Genomic DNA, 17,597 nt, shown 5'->3' with positions numbered 1-17,597 from the left:
ATACAGTTATGGAATTCCAGTCCTCTTCACAAGATAAAAAAAAACACCAGCGCTTCTAAGAGCATTATGTAGAGTGCATGTCACTTTTTAATGATGCAATTTGTTGTTGAATGACAATTGTAATTGGGACTAAGCTTTCACAATTGTGTATTTTACATGTTTGTTTCTTTTGGGATATTATTCGATGGACAAAAATCTATATAAGACATCAAGATATCAAGAACAAAAACAGAATGGGACTGTGATGATGTTTTGAGTTGGGACTGTAGAGAATAAATTATATTTGCTTAATCCCACAGTTCCTAAATATGTAGCAGCAATAAAGTAATCATGACCTTTGAAGGCAGTTGCTCATGAAATGTCATTAGTTTTATTTCTGGCTTATAACTTATTGCTTAGTGAGCACACGCAGTAAAGTGGTTCTGAGCATGGTGAGTATAAAGATCCAATCAGCAAATCTTTTCAAGTTAAATAATATGTACTCAGAGAAGTTCAAGTTTACCAACCCTTTTAAAGAGATGAAGTATCTAACATTATGATTTATCTCTTGTAATTCCTGTTTAGAAACTTTCTGGAAGTCTTTCCCACTCTCAACTCCCATGATTGAAGATTAGTGGAAGGATGTGGAGGATTGGTAGTGTTGAATGGATTTGAACAGTAAATGTTGGAAAATTGTACAAGGGGAAGAAGTTATGGACTAAAGAGCAGTTAATATTTTAATATTTCTTTTCATTTGGGAAATGATATGGCTAAGTATGGTTTAAGATACGAAGGAAGAAAAAGGAGAAATGAGAGTGAAAAGGAAGCACTGAAGGCATAAGAGTTTATTGACAAAATGAATGATGCTGTAAGCCACAAAGAGGATAAAGGGCCTGGCTGAAGGAATAGGGGAGAGAACAGAATAATTTTATGAAGGGCAGATATTGCATTGCTGTGATGACACACAACGGTGCAATATATAGTAAGAGAAGTCTATATTGGTGACGCTGGAAGGTAAGTTAAAGTCCTTGAAGGAATGCTGAAAAAAGAAAGAAGTGGACAACATGTTTGATGTTGGAAACATGTTGAAGGAATCAAAAATAAAAGAGTATAATCTTCAACCATAGAACAAAAATAGATGCTGCATATACTCAGGAGCCCAGGCAGTACTTGAGAAGACAGAGTTAGTGTTTCCTGTTGATGACCACTAACCAGAACTTGGAAAAGTTGGAATTAAAAATAGGCTTAGGTTGCTGAGAGGGATGTTTTGAGGATGAAGATAGTGGTGTTGGTGTTACTTGTAGGAGGGTAGTGCAAGCTTGTTAATTGCAGCTGATCTGTCCCAAAAGAGAATTAAGTATAACTACGGAAGAAAGAGAAAAAAAGAGTGTTGTCTCAATGAGATACAAATACTGGAATTGGTAGTAGCCTGAAATATAAGTGAACTCTGGAAATATTCAGTTGGTGTGGCAGCAATTTAGAAAAACAGAGTTAACTTTATAGATTTACGTCCTCAATGAGAACTGACCAGTTTTGATGCAGTATCTGAAATTGTTGAATTCATTTGCTTGGTCCTGAGAGCAGTATTGTGCTTTTGTTTGAGAATGGTGACGCTGCCCCTGAAACCGCTGCTCACTTTAATTATGCATCTCACTTTGACCTTTTAGCTTTAGTGCTACACTTTTGCAATGAAGTTTAGTATAAGCCTGAAGAACAGTGATTTATCTTCCATCTGGGCACATTGTAGGGCTTAGAATTTAACCCTGTATTCAACAGTTTCTGATAAAAAGCCTTCCTAGTCTGTATCAGAACTGGCCATTTCCAATGAAATGTCATTTAATAAGTTAATTTTCTGTGTTCCTCTCTACACAGATGTTACCTTACCTGCAATTCACTCTCATTAAAAATTTCCAGCAACTATAATGTAGTGTATTTTACCTCCCCTGTCTCTTTTCATCTGTCTTCTGTTGACATCTCCTTTCATTACCCTCTTCCAGCTAGTATTACCACTGCTTATGTTTTTCAGTTTCTTTTGGTTCCATCATGTCACAGATATTTCCTTTCTTCTTTCACTTTGTTATAATTTTGTCAAGATGGTGCTGGCAACACCTCAAGACCATACAACATAGGAGCAGAATTAGTCCAATCAGTTCATTGAGTCTTCTCCAACAGTCCATCATGGCTGACTTATTACTCAGCTCAACCCCATTCTCCTGCCTTGTCCCCGTAACCTTTGATCCCCTGACTAATCAAGAATCTTAACACTCTCCGCTTTCAATATATCCAGTGACTTGGCCTCCACAGCTACACGTGGCAATGAATTCCACAGGTACACCACCTACCGGCTAAAGAAATTCCTCTGCATCTCTGTTCTAAATGGGAATCCTTATATTCTGAGGTTGTGTCCTCTGGTCCTAGACTCCCCTACTGTAGGAAACATCCTCTTCACATCTACTCTATTTTGGCCTTTCAATATTCAATGGGTTTAAATAAGATCTCCATGAATACATGCCAGAGCAATCAAATGCTCCTTGTACCTTAACCCTTTCATAGAAACATAGAAAACCTACAGCACAATACAGGCCCTTCGGCCCATGATGCTGTGCTGAACATGTACTTATTTTAGAAATTACCTGGGGTTACCCATGGTCCTCTATTTTTCTAAACTCCATATACCTATCCAAGAGTCTCGTAAAATGCCCTATCATATCAGGCTATACCACCGTCGCCAACAGCCTATTTCACGCACTCACCACTCCCTGCGTTAAAAAAGAACTTACCCCTGACATCTCCCCTGTGCCTACTTCCAAGCACCTTAAAACTGTGCCCTCTCATGTTAGCCATTTCAGTCCTGGGAAGAAGCCTCTGACTATCCACATGATCAATACCTGTCATTATCTTATACACCTCTCATCATCTTAGACACCTCTATCAGGTCACCTCTCATCCTCTGTCACTCCAAGGAGAAAAGGCCAAGCCCACTCAACCTATTCTCATAAGGCATGCTCCCCAATCCAGGCTACATCCTTGTAAATCTCCTCTGCACCCTTTCTATAGTTTCCACACCCTTCCTGTAGTGAGGTGACCAGAAATGAGCACAGTACTCCAAGTGGGGTCTGACCAGGGTCCTATAAAGCTGTAACATTACCTCTTGGCTCTTAAGCTCAATCCCACGGTTGATGAAGGCCAATGCACTGTAAGCCTTCTTAACCACAGTCAACCTGCGCAGCAGCTTTGAGTGTCTTATGGACTCAGACCCCAAGATCCCTCTGATCCTCCACACTTCCAGGAGTCTTACTGTTAATACTATATTCTGCTATCATATTTGACCTACCAAAATGAACCACCTCACACTTATCTGGGTTGAATTCCATCTGCCACTTCTCAGCCCAGTTTTGCATCCTATCAATGTCCCACTGTAACTTCTGACAACCGTCCACACTATTCACAACACCCCCAACCTTTGTGTCGTCAGCAAATTTACTAACCCATCCCTCCACTTCCTAATCCAGGTCATTATAAAAGTCACAAAGAGAAGGGGTCCCAGAACAGATCCCTGAGGTACACCACTGGTGACCGACCTCCATGCAGAATATGACCCATCTACAACCATTCTTTGCCTTCTGTGGGCAAGCCAGTCCTGGATCCACAAAACAATGTCTCCTTGGATCCCATGCCTCCTTACTTTCTCAATAAGCCTTGCATGGGGTACCTTATCAAATGCCTTGCTGAAATCCATATAAACTACATCTACTGCTCTATCTTTATCAATGTGTTCAGTCACATCCTCAAAAAATTCAATCAGGTTGGAAGGCACAGCCTGCCTTTGACAAAGCCATGCTGACCCTCACCCACCTGGACGAAAAAGACATGTACATTCGAATGCTGTTTATAGACTTCAGTTCAGCATTCAACACAATCATTCCTCAGCACCTGACTGGAAAGCTGAAACTGCTGGGCCTGAACACCTCCCTCTGCAACTGGATCCTAGACTTCCTGACTGGGAGACCTCAGTCAGTCCAGATCGGGAGCAGCGTCTCCAATACCATCACACTGAGCACGGGGGCCCCCCAGGGCTGTGTGCTCAGTCCACTGCTGTTCACTCTGCTGACCCACGACTGTGCAGCAATACACAGCTCGAATCACATCATCAAGTTCGCCGATGACACAACTGTGGTGGGTCTCATCAGCAAGAACAATGAGTCAGCATACAGAGAGGAGGTTCAGCAGCTAACGGACCGGTGCAGAGCAAACAACCTGTCTCTGAATGTGAACAAAATAAAAGAGATGGTTGTTGACTTCAGGAGAGCACGGAGCGACCACTCTCCGCTGAACATTGACGGCTCTTCTGTTGAGATCGTTAAGAGCACCAAGTTTCTTGGTGTTCACCTGGTGGAGAATCTCACCTGGTCCCTCAACGCCAGTTCCATAGCCAAGAAAGCACAGCAGCGTCTCTTCTTTCTGCGAAGGCTGAGAGAAGTCCATCTCCCACCCCTTATCCTCACATTCTACAGAGGATGTATCGAGAGCATCCTGAGCAGCTGCATCACTGCCTGGTTCGGGAATTGTATCGTCTCAGATCGCAAGACCCTGCAGCGGATAGTGAGGTCAGCTGAGAAGATCATCGGGGTCTCTCTTCCCGCCATTACAGATAATTACACTACATGCTGCACCCATAAAGCCAACAGCATTGTGAAGGACCCCACACACCCCTCATACAAACTCTTCTCCCTCCCGTCACCTGGCAAAAGGTACCAAAGCATTTGGGCTGTCATGACCAGAATGTGCAAGTTTCTTCCCCAAAGCCATCAGACTCCTTAATATCCAGAGACTAGACTGACATCTACATCATTTATTATTATATTGTAATTTGTCCTCTACTGTGCCAATATCTTGTTTATTATTTATTGTACTGCCCTGCACTGTTTTGTGCACTTTATGTAGTCCTGTGTAGGTCTGTAGTCTAGTGTAGTTTTTGTGTTGTCTTACGTAGTCTAGTGTAGCCTTATGTTGTCTCACTTGGTTTACTGTAGTTTTGTCTTGTTTCATGTAGCACCATGGTCCTGGAGGAACGTTGTTTCGTTTTTACTGTGTACTGTACCAGCAGTTTATGGTCGAAATGACAATAAAAAGTGACTTGACTCTTCGTAATCACATTATGCCTCTCCAAATGTCCATAAATCCTGCCTCTCAGGATCTTTTCCATCAGCTTACCAGCCACAGAAGTTAGACTCACTGGTCTATAATTTCCTGGGCTATCTCTACTCCCTTTCTTGAATAAGGGAACAACATCTGCAACCTTCCAATCCTCTGGAGCCTCTCCCGTCCCTATTGATGATGCAAAGATCATCGCCAGAGGATCAGTAATCTCCTCCCTCACCTCCCACAGTAGCCTGGGGTACATCTTGTCCAGTTTCAGTGACTTATCCAACTTAATGTTTTCCAAAAGCTCCAGCACATCCTCTTTCTTAATGTCTATATGCGCAAGTTTTTCAGTCTGCTGTACGTCATCCCAACAATCGCTAAGGTCCTCTTCCGTGGTGAATACTGAAGCAAGGTATTCATTAAGTACCTTCGCTGTCTCCTCAGGTTCCATATACACTCTTCCACTGTCACACTTGATTGGTCCTATTCTCTCACGCCGTATCCTCTTGCTCTTCACATACTTGTAGAATGCCTTGGGGTTTTCCTTAATCCTGCTTGCCAAGGCCTTCTCATGGTCTCTTCTGGCTCTCCTAATTTCATTCTTAAACTCCTTCCTGCTAGCCTTATAATCCTCTAGATCTCTATCATTACCTAGTTTTTTTAACCTTTCGTAAGCTCTTCTTTTCTTCTCAACTAGATTTACAACAGCTTTTATACACCATGGTTCCTGTACCCTACCATCCTTGCCCTGTCTCATTGGAACGTACCTACACAGAACCCCACACAAATATCCCCTGAACATTTGCCACATTTCTGCCGTACAATTCCTGAGAACATCTGTTCCCAATTCATACTTCCAAGTTCCTGCCTGATAGCTTCATATTTCCCCTTACTCCAATTAAACACTTTGCTAACTTGTCTGTTCCTATCCATCTCCAGTGCTATGGTAAAGAGAATAGAATTATGATCACTATCTCCAAAATGCTCTCCCACTGTGAGAACTGCCACCTGACCAGGTTCATTTCCAATGCTAGATCAAGTACAGCCTCTCCTTTTGTAGGCTTATCTACATATTGTGTCAGGAAACCTTCCTGAACACATCTAACAAACTCCGCGGCATCTAAACCCCCTGCTCTAGGAAGATGCCAATCAATATTTGGGAAATTAAAACCTCTCACCATGACAACCCTGTTATTATTACACCTTTCCAGAATCTGTCTCCCTATCTGCTCCTCAATGTCCCTGTTACTATTGGGTGGTCTATAAAAACACCTAGTAGAGTTTTGGTCCCTTTCTGTTCCTAACTTCCACCTAGAGAGATTCAATAGACTATCCCTCGATGACTTCCTCCTTTTCTGCAGCTGTGACACTATCTCTGATCAACAGTGCCATGCCCCCAGCTCTTTTGCCTTCCTCCCTGTCCTTTCTGAAACATCTAAAGCCTGACACTCTTAAGTAACCATTCCTGCCCTTGAGCTATGCAAGTCTCTGTAATGGCCACAACATCATAGATCCAAGTAGTGATCCATGCTGTAAGCTCATCCACTTTGTTCATGATACTTCTTGCATTAAAATAGACACATTTCAAACCATCAGTCTGAGCGCATCCCTTCTGTATCACCTGCCTATTCTCCCTCTCACACTGTCTACAAGCTTCCTCTATTTGTGAGCCAACCGGCCCTTCCTCCGTCTCTTCAGTTCAGTTTCCACCCCCTAGCAATTCTAGTTTAAACTCTCTCCAATAGCCTTAGCGAACCTCCCTGCTAGGATATTGGTCCCCCTCGGATTCAAGTGCAACCCGTCCTTTTTGTTCAGTTCACACCTTTCCCAAAAGAGGTCCCAATGATACAGAAATCTGAATCCCTGCCCCCTGCTCCAATCCTTCAGCCACGCATTTATTCTCCACCTCACTCTATTCCAATACTCACTGTCGTGTGGCACAGGCAGTAATCCTGAGATGACTACCTTTGAGGTCCTGCTTCTGAACTTCCTTCCTAGCTCCCTGTGGTCTGTTTGCAGGACCTGCTCCCTTTTCCTACCTCTGTCATTGGCACCAATATGTACCACGACCTCTGGCTGTTCACCTTCCACTTCAGGATATTGTAGACGCAATATCTTTCTTATCCAGAATCATTCTCGTGAACCTCCTCTACATCCTCCAATGCCAGCACATCTTTTCATAGATTACAGGCGCAGAACTGCTCACAATACTCTAAGTGCAATCTGACAACATTCTTATAAAGCCTCAGCATTACATCCTTGCTCAAAAAGGTTCAATGGTTCTATATAATATAGGAAAAAGTATACATTATACAACCTGAAATTCTTACTCTCCACAGACATCCATGAAACAGAAACAAAAACCCAATGAATGAATTGTAGCTCCTCTCCCCCTTCGACGCACAAACAGCAGCAAAGTATCAACCCTCCCCCACCTGCCTCAGCAAACACGTCTATCTCACTAACAAGGGAGAGAGTGGTATCAGTCACAGTGACAGGGGAGACCAAGAGCTCGCTGTTTTGATATTACAGTCTACCACATTGCTTTCATTTCATGTTCCTTCACCATTGAGAGAGAGCGATTGCTCGAGAGCAGAGGCTTCCAACAGCTGCACATGCTGTCTTGATGTTCCGATCTCCCGCAGCTCTTTAGTTGCCGACACCAGCGAGGAATCGGGTCCACAGGGGTACCCCCTGAAGGCACACATCTTCCAGGCCACTGCTGGAGATATTGAAAACGGCCGCTCAGCGAGCGCTGAGAGTGGGAGCCCACTGCCATGAAGAACTGTGGTTTGAGTGCAGCTGTAGATCATGGACTCCAACAGGATCCCAGCCACCTTGAAAAAGAAATAAGAGAAGAATTTAAATTGTTACACAGGTGGACTCGGAGAAGTTGCCCTCTGGTGCTATCTTAGTCCTCTCAAAAATGTATTTTCCGGCCTTACCGCTGACTCAGCTGCAAGTTAACCTTTAGGAAGTCCTGCATGAGGACTCCCAAGTCCCTTTGCACCTCTTATTGAATTTTCTTCCTTTTTAGAAAATAGTTTACACCTTTTCTCCTTTTACCAAAATGCATGACATGCACTTCCCTGCACTATAGTGGTGCTAGAAAGTTTGTAAACCCTGTAGAAGTTTCTCTGTTTCTTCATAAGTATAACCTAAAATGTGATCAGGTCCTCAAGTAAGTCCTAACACTAGATAAAGAGAACACAATTAAATAAGTAACACAAAAGCATTATACTTGTTCATTTATTTTTTGAGAAAAATGATTCAATATTACTTGTATTATTATTTGAAAAAGTAGGTGAAAGCTATTTGGATTCGGGTGCTCCAATCAATGAGATGAGATTGGAGGTGTGGGTTGTAAAGGTGCCCTGCCCTATAAAAAAGACACACAAAGTCAGTCTACTGACAGAGCCTGTTCTTCTCAAGAAAGATCCATTTTTGTGCACCATGCCTCGATCAAAACAACTTTCAGAGGACAAAAAGAATTGTAGAGATGCATGATGTTGGAAAAAACTACAAAAGCATTTCTATAGACCTCAGTGTCCATCAGCCCACAGTAAGAGAAACTTTCTACAAATTGAGGAAACCCAGTACCGTTGCTACTTTCCCTAGGAGTAAGCTTCCTGCAAAAATCACATCAACAGCACAATGTGTAATGCTGAAGGAGGTGAAAAAGAACCCAAGGGTAACAACAAAAGACCTGCAGAAATCTCTAGAACTTGCTAACATCTCTGTTCATGTGTCCACTATGCGAAAAACACTGAACAGAATGCTGTTCATAGAAGGACACCACAGAGGAAGCTACTAATCTCCAAAAAAAAGATTACTGCATGTCTCAAGTTTGCAAAAGACCACCTGGATATTCTTTCACGCTTCTGGGACAACATTCTGTGGACAGATGAGACAAAAGTTGAACTTTTTGGCAGAAATGCACATTGCTAAGTTTGGAGGAGAAAGGGCACTGCACACCAACACCAAAACCTCATCTCAACTGTTGAAGCATGGTGGAAGGAGCATCATGGTTTGGGGCTGATTGCTGCCTCAGGGCCTGGACAGCTTGCAATCGTTAAGGGAACAATTAATTCAAAATCTTACAGGAGAAGTCAGGGTAGCAGTCCGTCACCTGAAGCTTAATAGAATAATTGGATAATGCAGCAAGACAATGATCCGAAAGACACAGTGTAAATCAACAACAGAATGGTTTAAAAAGAAGAAAATTTGTGTTTTGGAATGGCTGAGTCAAAGTCCTGACCTTAATCCTATAGAAGTACTGTAGGAGGACCTGAAGCAAGCAGTTCATGCGAGGAAGCCCACTAACATTTCAGAGTTGAAGCAGTTTTGTAAGGAGGAATGGCCTAATATTCTTACAGGCCAATGTGCAGGACTGATCAGCATTTACCGGAAACATTTGGTTGAAGCTTTTGCTGTAAGAGGGTGTCACACCAGTTACTGAAAGCAAAGGTTCACATACTTTTTCCAACAGATACATGTAATATTAGATCATTTTTCTCAACAAATAAATGAACAAGTATAATGTTTATTGTGTTATTTATTTAATTGGGTTCTTTTTTATCTAGTTTTAGGACTTGCGTGAAAATCTGATCACATTTTAGGTCATATGCAAAAATAGAAGTCCACAGGGTTCACAAACCTTCTAGCACCACTATGTACTCCATCTGGCACTTCCTTGCTCATTCTCCTAATATGTCTTAAGTTGTTCTGCTTCCTCAACACTACCTACCCTTTCATCTATTTTCATTTTGTTCACAAACTTGGCCACAAAGCCATCATTTCCATCAGTCAAATCATTAATGTATAAAGTGAAAAGAAGCTGTCCTAACACCGATCCCTGCGGAACATAAATAATCACTGGCAGCCAACCAGAAAAGGCCCACTTTATTCTCACTCTTTGCCTTCTGTCAGTCTGCCAACCTTCTGTCCATGTTAGTATCTTTCCTGTAATACCATAGGCTCTTATCTTGTTAAGCAGCCTCATGTATGGCACCTTGTCAAAGGCCTTCAAAGTAACAACATCCACTGATATTCATTTGTCTCTCTTGCCTGCTATTTCCTCAAAGAATTTCAAAAGACTTGTCAGGCAAGATTTTCCCTTAAGGAAACCATGCTGGATTTGGTGTATTTAATCATGTGCTTCCAAGTGCCCTGAAACCTCATCCTTAACAGTGGGTTCCAACATCTTCTCAACTACTGAAGTCAGGCTAACTGAGACTTGGTGACATTTTGCAGGCAGCTCACAAAACTTCTAGGTATGCTTCTGAACTATTGTTGCTGCAATCTGCAGCCTATAATTTCCCTTTAAGTAAAGTACTTTTCAACTTGCAAAACAAACTGGCGATTTTACCATCTTCTGATAGACTCAGTGCACTCAACTCTCAGGAATGCAGGTATGGCACCTTTAAGTGGACATGGCAGAAGAGAGGGGGAAGGGGAGAACTAAAAGCCAAAATGGCAGGGTGTAAAAACTCCTCCCCTCAGCATCTTGTTAGCGAATGTACAATGACTGGGAACAAAACAATGGATCTAAGGACAAGATTGTTGTATCAAATGGAAATGAGGGATTGCCATGTTCTCTGTTTCATTAAGACGTGGTTCACTCAAGACATGTTGGATAGGGTGTTTATGCCTGAAAAGTTCTCAATCTACCAGATGAATCAATCTACAGAACATTCGGGTAAGGTAGGGGTTTGTGTTTCATGATAAACTCTTATGTGACAAGAGACTTAGGTGAGGATGGTTAGGACCCAAGGGCTGAGTATCGAAGAAAAGAATCAACACTACACGAGTCTGAAATGAGGACGGTTTTCTAAAAACTCCCTGGTTAAGATTTTTACTGCTATGCTGTAGGTATTTAATTTTAGCAGTTCTGTAAGAGCAGTCTGTTCTGCTTTCAGCGTGTTTGGGTTTGAGCTTGTGATGTTGTTGCCTAATGTTGTGAATTATGAGGTTGTGATGTTCTTGCTTAGGAATGTAGTGTCATCCAATCGGAATGGTGGAATTGAGAGAAGGTTCTAGAGAATGCTGGGTGGAGAGTTTTTTGTGATGGATACTGGTGTGGGTCAAGGTCTTTTTGGAGGGAACTGGAAGAAGACAGGAGTGAAGATGGCTGAGGATGCCGTCCCTGTTGCACAAAGTGCTATGTGCAGATGAATGGCTTCAAGGAGGAAGGACCAATACTCCCTTGGGAGAGCCCGTTTGTTCGAGATGAATTTCAAGTGACATTTGGAAGGTGGTGTGGGGTTTCACCCAGACCATGGGTGGGCCCAATGTGCGAGTTAAAGATAACTTCAAGATGAGCTCCAACTTATGTGCACATTTGGACTGGGTTAACTGTAATGGGCCCTTTCATTTTTTTTTCTTTCTTTTTCCTACTAATGGTCTTCACGCTGGAGGACACGTCTATTATGCCAAAGAATGATGTTATGGACGAAATGGGAGGTGAGAACCCAGATAAAATCACTGTCACTGAAGGTATAGTGATGAGCAAACTAGAGGGCCTGATGGGATGCATCCCAGGATGCTGAGGGAATTGGCGGAGGTTGTAGTAGACACGTTGGTAATCATTTACCAAAGTTCTCTAGACTCTGGGCAGGTCCCGGCGGATTGGAAGACAGCAAATGTCACGCCACTTTTTAAAAAAGGATGTAGGCAAAAGACAGGCAACTATAGGCCAGTTAGCTTAACATCTGTAGTCGGGAAAATGCTTGAAGCTGTCATTAAGGAAGAAATAGCGAAGCATTTAGAAAGGAGTGGTTCCATTAGACAGGCGCAGCATGGATTCAAAAAGGGCAGGTCCTGTTTGACAAACTTACTGGAGTTCTTTGAGGACATAATGAGTGCAGTGCAGAGAGGGGAACAGGTGGATGTCATGTACTTGGATTTCCGGAAGGCATTCAATAAGGTGCCGCACAAGAGACTTATAAGTAAGATACGGATGCATGGAGTTGGAGGAAGTGTATTGGCATGGATAGTGATTGGTTAACCGATAGAAGGCAGAGAGTCGGTATAAATGGGTGTTTCTCCGGTTGGCAGTCAGTGGTGAGTGGGGTGCCGCAGGGGTCGGTGCTGGGCCCGCAGCTTTTTACCATTTACACTGATGATTTGGAAGATAGCAGATTTGCTGATGACACTAAACTGAGTGGAAAAGCAAATCGTACAGAGGATGTAAAGAGTCTGTAGAGGGATATAGATAGATTAAGTGAGTGGGCCAAGGTCTGGCAGATGGAATATAACGTTGCTAAATGTGAGATCATCCACCTTGGAAGGAATAATAGAAGAGCAGATTATTATTTAAATGGTGAAAGATTGCACCGTGCTGTTGTGCAGAGGGACTTGGGAGTGCTTGTGCATGAATTGCAAAAAGTTGGCTTGCAGGTGCAATAGGTTATTGAGAAGGCAAACAGAATGTTGGCCTTCATTGCTAGAGGGATTGAATTCAAGAGCAGGGCAGTCATGTTGCAACTATGCAGGGTACTGGTGAGGCCGCACCTGGAGTACTGTGTGCAGTTCTGGTCTCCATACTTGAGGAAGGATATATTGGCTTTGGAAGCTGTGCAGAGGAGATTCACCAGGTTGATTCCAGAGATGAAGGGGTTAACGTATGAGGAGAGATTGAGTTGCCTGGGACTATACTCTCTGGAATTCAGAAGAACGAGAGGGGATCTTATAGAAACATACAAAATTTTGAAAGGGATCGATAAGATAGAAGTAGGAAAGCTGTTTCCATTGGTAGGTGAGACTAGAACTAGGAGACATTGCCTCAAGATTCAGGGGAGAAGATTTTAGACGGAGATGACGAGAAACTGTTTTTCCCAGAGAGTGGTGAGTCTGTGGAATTCTCTGCCCAGGGAAGCAGTTGAGGCTTCTTCACTAAATATATATAAGATACAGTTAGATAGATTTTTACATAGTTGGGGAATTAAAGGTTATGGGAAAAAGACAGGTAGATGGAGCTGAGTTTACGGACAGATCAGCCATGATCTTATTGAATGGCGGGGCAGGCTTGATGGGCCGGATGGCCTACTCCTGCTCCTATTTCTTATGTTCTTATGTAACTGTTTGATAAAGTTGAAATTTGTAAATATGCTTTCTTTCGAATTGTATGCAGTGTACGGAATGTTATTTCTTGCCAACAGGCGATTGCATGGGGGCAGTAATTACACAGTATTCACATGGATCGGGGTTCAGGTGAGCGAGACATCCCAACCTCCCAGGTTTGGTGAGACTGAAGTCATAATGATCCTAGATGTATGGAGTCTGGAGTATGGAGATGTATGGTAGTTTTCTCACCGCTAAGTCTGGTGGCTGGGAACTAACAAGGCGCATCTCTAGAGACACCTGGTATAACGGGGTTTCATGTTAAAATCCTGGCACCCAAAACATGGCTGCCTACTAGCGGGGCAGGCCGAATCTTTAAAGGGTCCACACGAGTGATCCATGTTCCGGAGAGTCAGAGCATCTAACCCCAGAAGATGGCACTGTCAGGTGCGTATCGTAACACTTTTCATTGTGCTTAGGCGTAGCAGTCTTGTCACTCTCTTGTTCTGCTGACCTGGAGCATCTAATGATTAAATGCTATACATTCTACTTACCGAGAGAGTTCTCCTCCATGATCCTGACCACAGTTTACATACGTCAAGGGCAGATATTAAGCAAATATTCTATGTTTTGAGTTCTGCAATTAGCAACAGCCTAGCCTGACACCTTTTAAATCTTTGCTGGGGCTTCAGTCAGATTTGCCAATTGTCATCAACATGTCACCTATAGCGCCAGGGATTCCAACGCACTTGACCATTATTATACTACAATTACCATTCGATCCTTATACTGCATTTCAGGAAGATTCAGATTCAACGTACAGTACTTGCATTTGGAAATATGTATGCAGTATACAGCCCTAAGATTCGTCTTCCCTCAGAAGACAAAAATAAAGAAAACTATGGAACCCATTCAAAGAAAATCAGCAAACCCCTCCTCACCAACGCATGCAAAAAAACACGCAAATGGCAAAAAACAAGCAAAAACCAGTCTATAAAACAGCAAGAGTCCAGGTATATTCAGTTCTGCTGAGTTCAGTTCAATCTAGTGCTGTGTTGTTTGTTATCTACAGGCCACCCTGATCAAAATCTCACAAAATAGCAACAAAAAAAGGAGTGACCAGAAACACATCATAATGAAAACTACAGAGTCCAATCCACAAACCACTTCGATTAACCTTGCTCAAGACCTGGGACTTTGGCAGCACCATCCTCCAACAGCAACGAGGGTGAGGGAGGGAGAGGGAGAGGGAGAGAGAGAGAGACCATTCAAATACAGGGACCTTCCTCTGGGAGCAGTGAGCAAGAGAGACCGTCACGTGCAGACATCATCTTCAGGCAGCAGCAAGCAAGAGGCTGGCAGACACCACTGAACCCCCGCTCGCCTTCCACTTTTGCCTCGATGATTTCAATCTTCCTCAACGCTTTAATCAACAGCATCCGTGAGAAATGGAGTCGATCGTAGATTCCAGGCTTCTTGGCCTCAAGGCTGCATGCTTTGTTCAAAACCTAACCGAACACCCTCGGAAACAGCCAAGTTGCTCAATCAGCCCGAAAACACACCACCAAAATGTAGATCACAGGCTCCAACGGTAGCAGAACCATATTTGAATGAGAAAGAAGGTGTAGAAGAAGAGAAAGAAGTAATTTTGTGAACTGACTGGAGGATGTCTTCCTTCATCACATTGTTTGCTGATGCTGCCTTCTTCCAGAAGAAATCTGAACATCTGGCTATCTTCCTCCTACCTGCACACTGGCAGAGGCTAAAGATCAAGGCTGCAGAATTAAAGGCAACAGTGGTCACAGGAAGCAGAGGAGCGGCTACAGTATTGCTTCAAGCTGGTGGACGAGGCCATGTTCAAGAACTTATCAGAGGACTTGTACAAATACACCACATCTTTCATGGACTTTGTAAAGACAGTCATGGACAAGTGTGTCCCCACAAAATCATTCAGCATCTTCCCTAACTGGAAGCTCCTGAATGAGCCAAGAGATCCACAATCTGCTGAGGGCCAGATCAATTACATTGAATCTGGCGGATAAGTAAAATACAAGAGGTTCAGGTATGACTTCTGGATAGTCACCTCAAGTAGAAAATGGCAATTCCAGGCTAAACTTGAATCTCAGGATGCTCAACGTCTATGGCAGGGTTTGAATGCTATCGCTTCCTACAAAGTGAAACTTTGTGACATTGTTGTGCCACAACAGCCTCTCACTTAATGTAAGCAAAACCAAAGAGCTATTTATAGACTATAGGAGGAGGAAACCAGAGGTCCATGAGCCAGTTCTTATCAAGGGTGGAAGGGGTCTGCAACTTTAAAATCTTTGAGGGGGCGTTATCATTTTAAAGGATCTGTCCTGGGTCCAACATGTCATCTAAAATTTTGACAAACTTTTATATATGTGTGGTGGAGAGTATACTGACTGGTTGCATCATGGCCTGGTATGGGAACACCTATGCCTTTAAACAGAAAAAACCTACAAAAAGTAGTAGATACAGCCCATCCATTACAAGTAAAGTCCTCCCAACCACTGAGCATATTTACAAGGAGCATTGTCACAGCAAAGCAGCATCCATCATCAAGGACTCCAGCCATCCAGGCCATGCTCTCTTCTCACTGCTGCTATCAGGGAGAAGGTACAGGAGCCTCAGGACACATACCACCAGGTTCAGATAGCTATTACCCCTCAATTACCAGGCTCTTGAACCAGAGGGGATAACTTTACTCACCCCAGCAATTAACTAATTCCACAATTATGAACTAATTTTTAAGGACTCTACAGCTTGTGTCCTCAATATTTATTTATTTATTTTGTATTTGCACAGTTTATTATCATTTGCACAAAGGTTGTTTGTTTGTCTTTGTTGTATGTCATTTTTCATTTTTGTTGTGTTTCTTTGAATCAACTGTGAATGCTTGCAAGAAAATGAATCTCAGGGTAGTATATGGAGACATATATGTGCCTTGATAATAAATTTTCTTTGAACTTTCCATTTCTCCCCTTCTAAGCAGCTAAGAATTTATTTTGTCATCTGTACCTAGGTTCAATGTAAAGTCATCAGATTTAAGTGTTAAATTTGTTTCTGTCTCCATAGTTAATGGCTGATCTGCTAAGTATTTCCAGAATGTTCTGTTTCAGTTTCCGATTTCCAGCATATGGAGTTTTTTTTCTTTCTGTTGAATGCAGCTGGAATGCAAGATGAGGATAGGAGGGACCCTTTCATAGCTTTGGGAAGGAAGGAGAAATGCAAGAAATAGAATGTAGAATGGACAAATGTTGTGCAATGTATAAAGTGTGATGCTTTCTTGTAGAAGTGTGTAGAAAATGATAACCTGACACAGAAGTTACTACACAAGCCCTTTCCTTCACCTGTGTTCAAGTGTAGGTTAGAATATCCCCATGGTAGCTGGGAAATTTAAATTAAGTTAATAAATCTGGACAGAAGGGAAGCACAGTGGTTCTGCCTCTGCTCTCGTGACCCAGATTTGGGTACTGACATCTGCTGATGTATGGGTACAGTTTCCATTCTCCCCCATGACTTCATTTTGGCTGGGTGCTCCAGTTTTCTCCCACATCCAAGATGTGTAATCTGTTACATTTAGATTTAGGTTCCTTTAATATTTGAGAATGTATACAGTATACAACCTGAAATGTGTACTCTTCACAGACATCCATGATACAAGAGACCTCATAGAATGAATGTTCAAACATCAATGCCCCAAAACCCCCACCTCCTCCCATCCTGTGCAGAGGCAGCAGCACATGTACCACTCCTCTCTCCCCTACTCACACCAGCAAAAGCACCGGCCCCACCCTGCAAGCAACTGTAAAAGCTCCCAAAGAGACCTTGATCCACAGTCCATCAAATCGCTATACTGACTACTGTAAATTCCCCCTGCTGTACTGCCTGGCAAAAGAATTGGGGTTGGTGCTAAAAGTTGCTGATAAACAACCTTTTCAATAGTTTTACTTAAACATGGTAAGTTTGATATCGGCCTGTAGTTATTAATTATTGAGGCATCTAGGTTAACAACAGGAATTCTGCAGATGCTGGAAACTCAAGCAACTCAGTCCTGACGAAGGGTCTCGGCCTGAAACGTCGACTGTACCTCTTCCTAGAGATGCTGCCTGGCCTGCTGCGTTCACCAGCAACTTTGATGTGTGAGACATCTAGGTTGTTCTTTTTTAAAAGAGGCTTAATAACTGCAGTTTTCAGGGCTTTCGTGAAGTAGCCTGATAGAAGAGAAGTATTGACTATTTGCAGAATGTCTGGTGCCACGCAACTAAAAACGTATTTAAAAAAGGTCGTTGGTAAAATGTCAAGGGAACAGGAGGAGGATTTCAGGTGTAGCACAATTTCTTCTAGAGTTTTATAGTTAATAGGTTTGAAGTTAAGAGACATGATGAGAT

At 42.7% G+C, this 17,597-nt stretch overlaps 1 protein-coding gene across 4 annotated transcripts in view; it reads left to right on the top strand.

The window, feature by feature from the left end:
- pbx4 (pre-B-cell leukemia transcription factor 4) overlaps window positions 1-17,597 on the top strand; it is a 423,011-nt gene that overhangs the window by 372,215 nt on the left and 33,199 nt on the right. The window lies entirely within an intron of this gene.

Source organism: Mobula birostris, chromosome 32, assembly GCF_030028105.1.
Source record: "Mobula birostris isolate sMobBir1 chromosome 32, sMobBir1.hap1, whole genome shotgun sequence".
Taxonomy (NCBI): domain Eukaryota; kingdom Metazoa; phylum Chordata; class Chondrichthyes; order Myliobatiformes; family Myliobatidae; genus Mobula; species Mobula birostris.
Note: the sequence above shows the minus strand (reverse complement) of the source record. Positions and strands in the feature narration are given on the sequence as shown.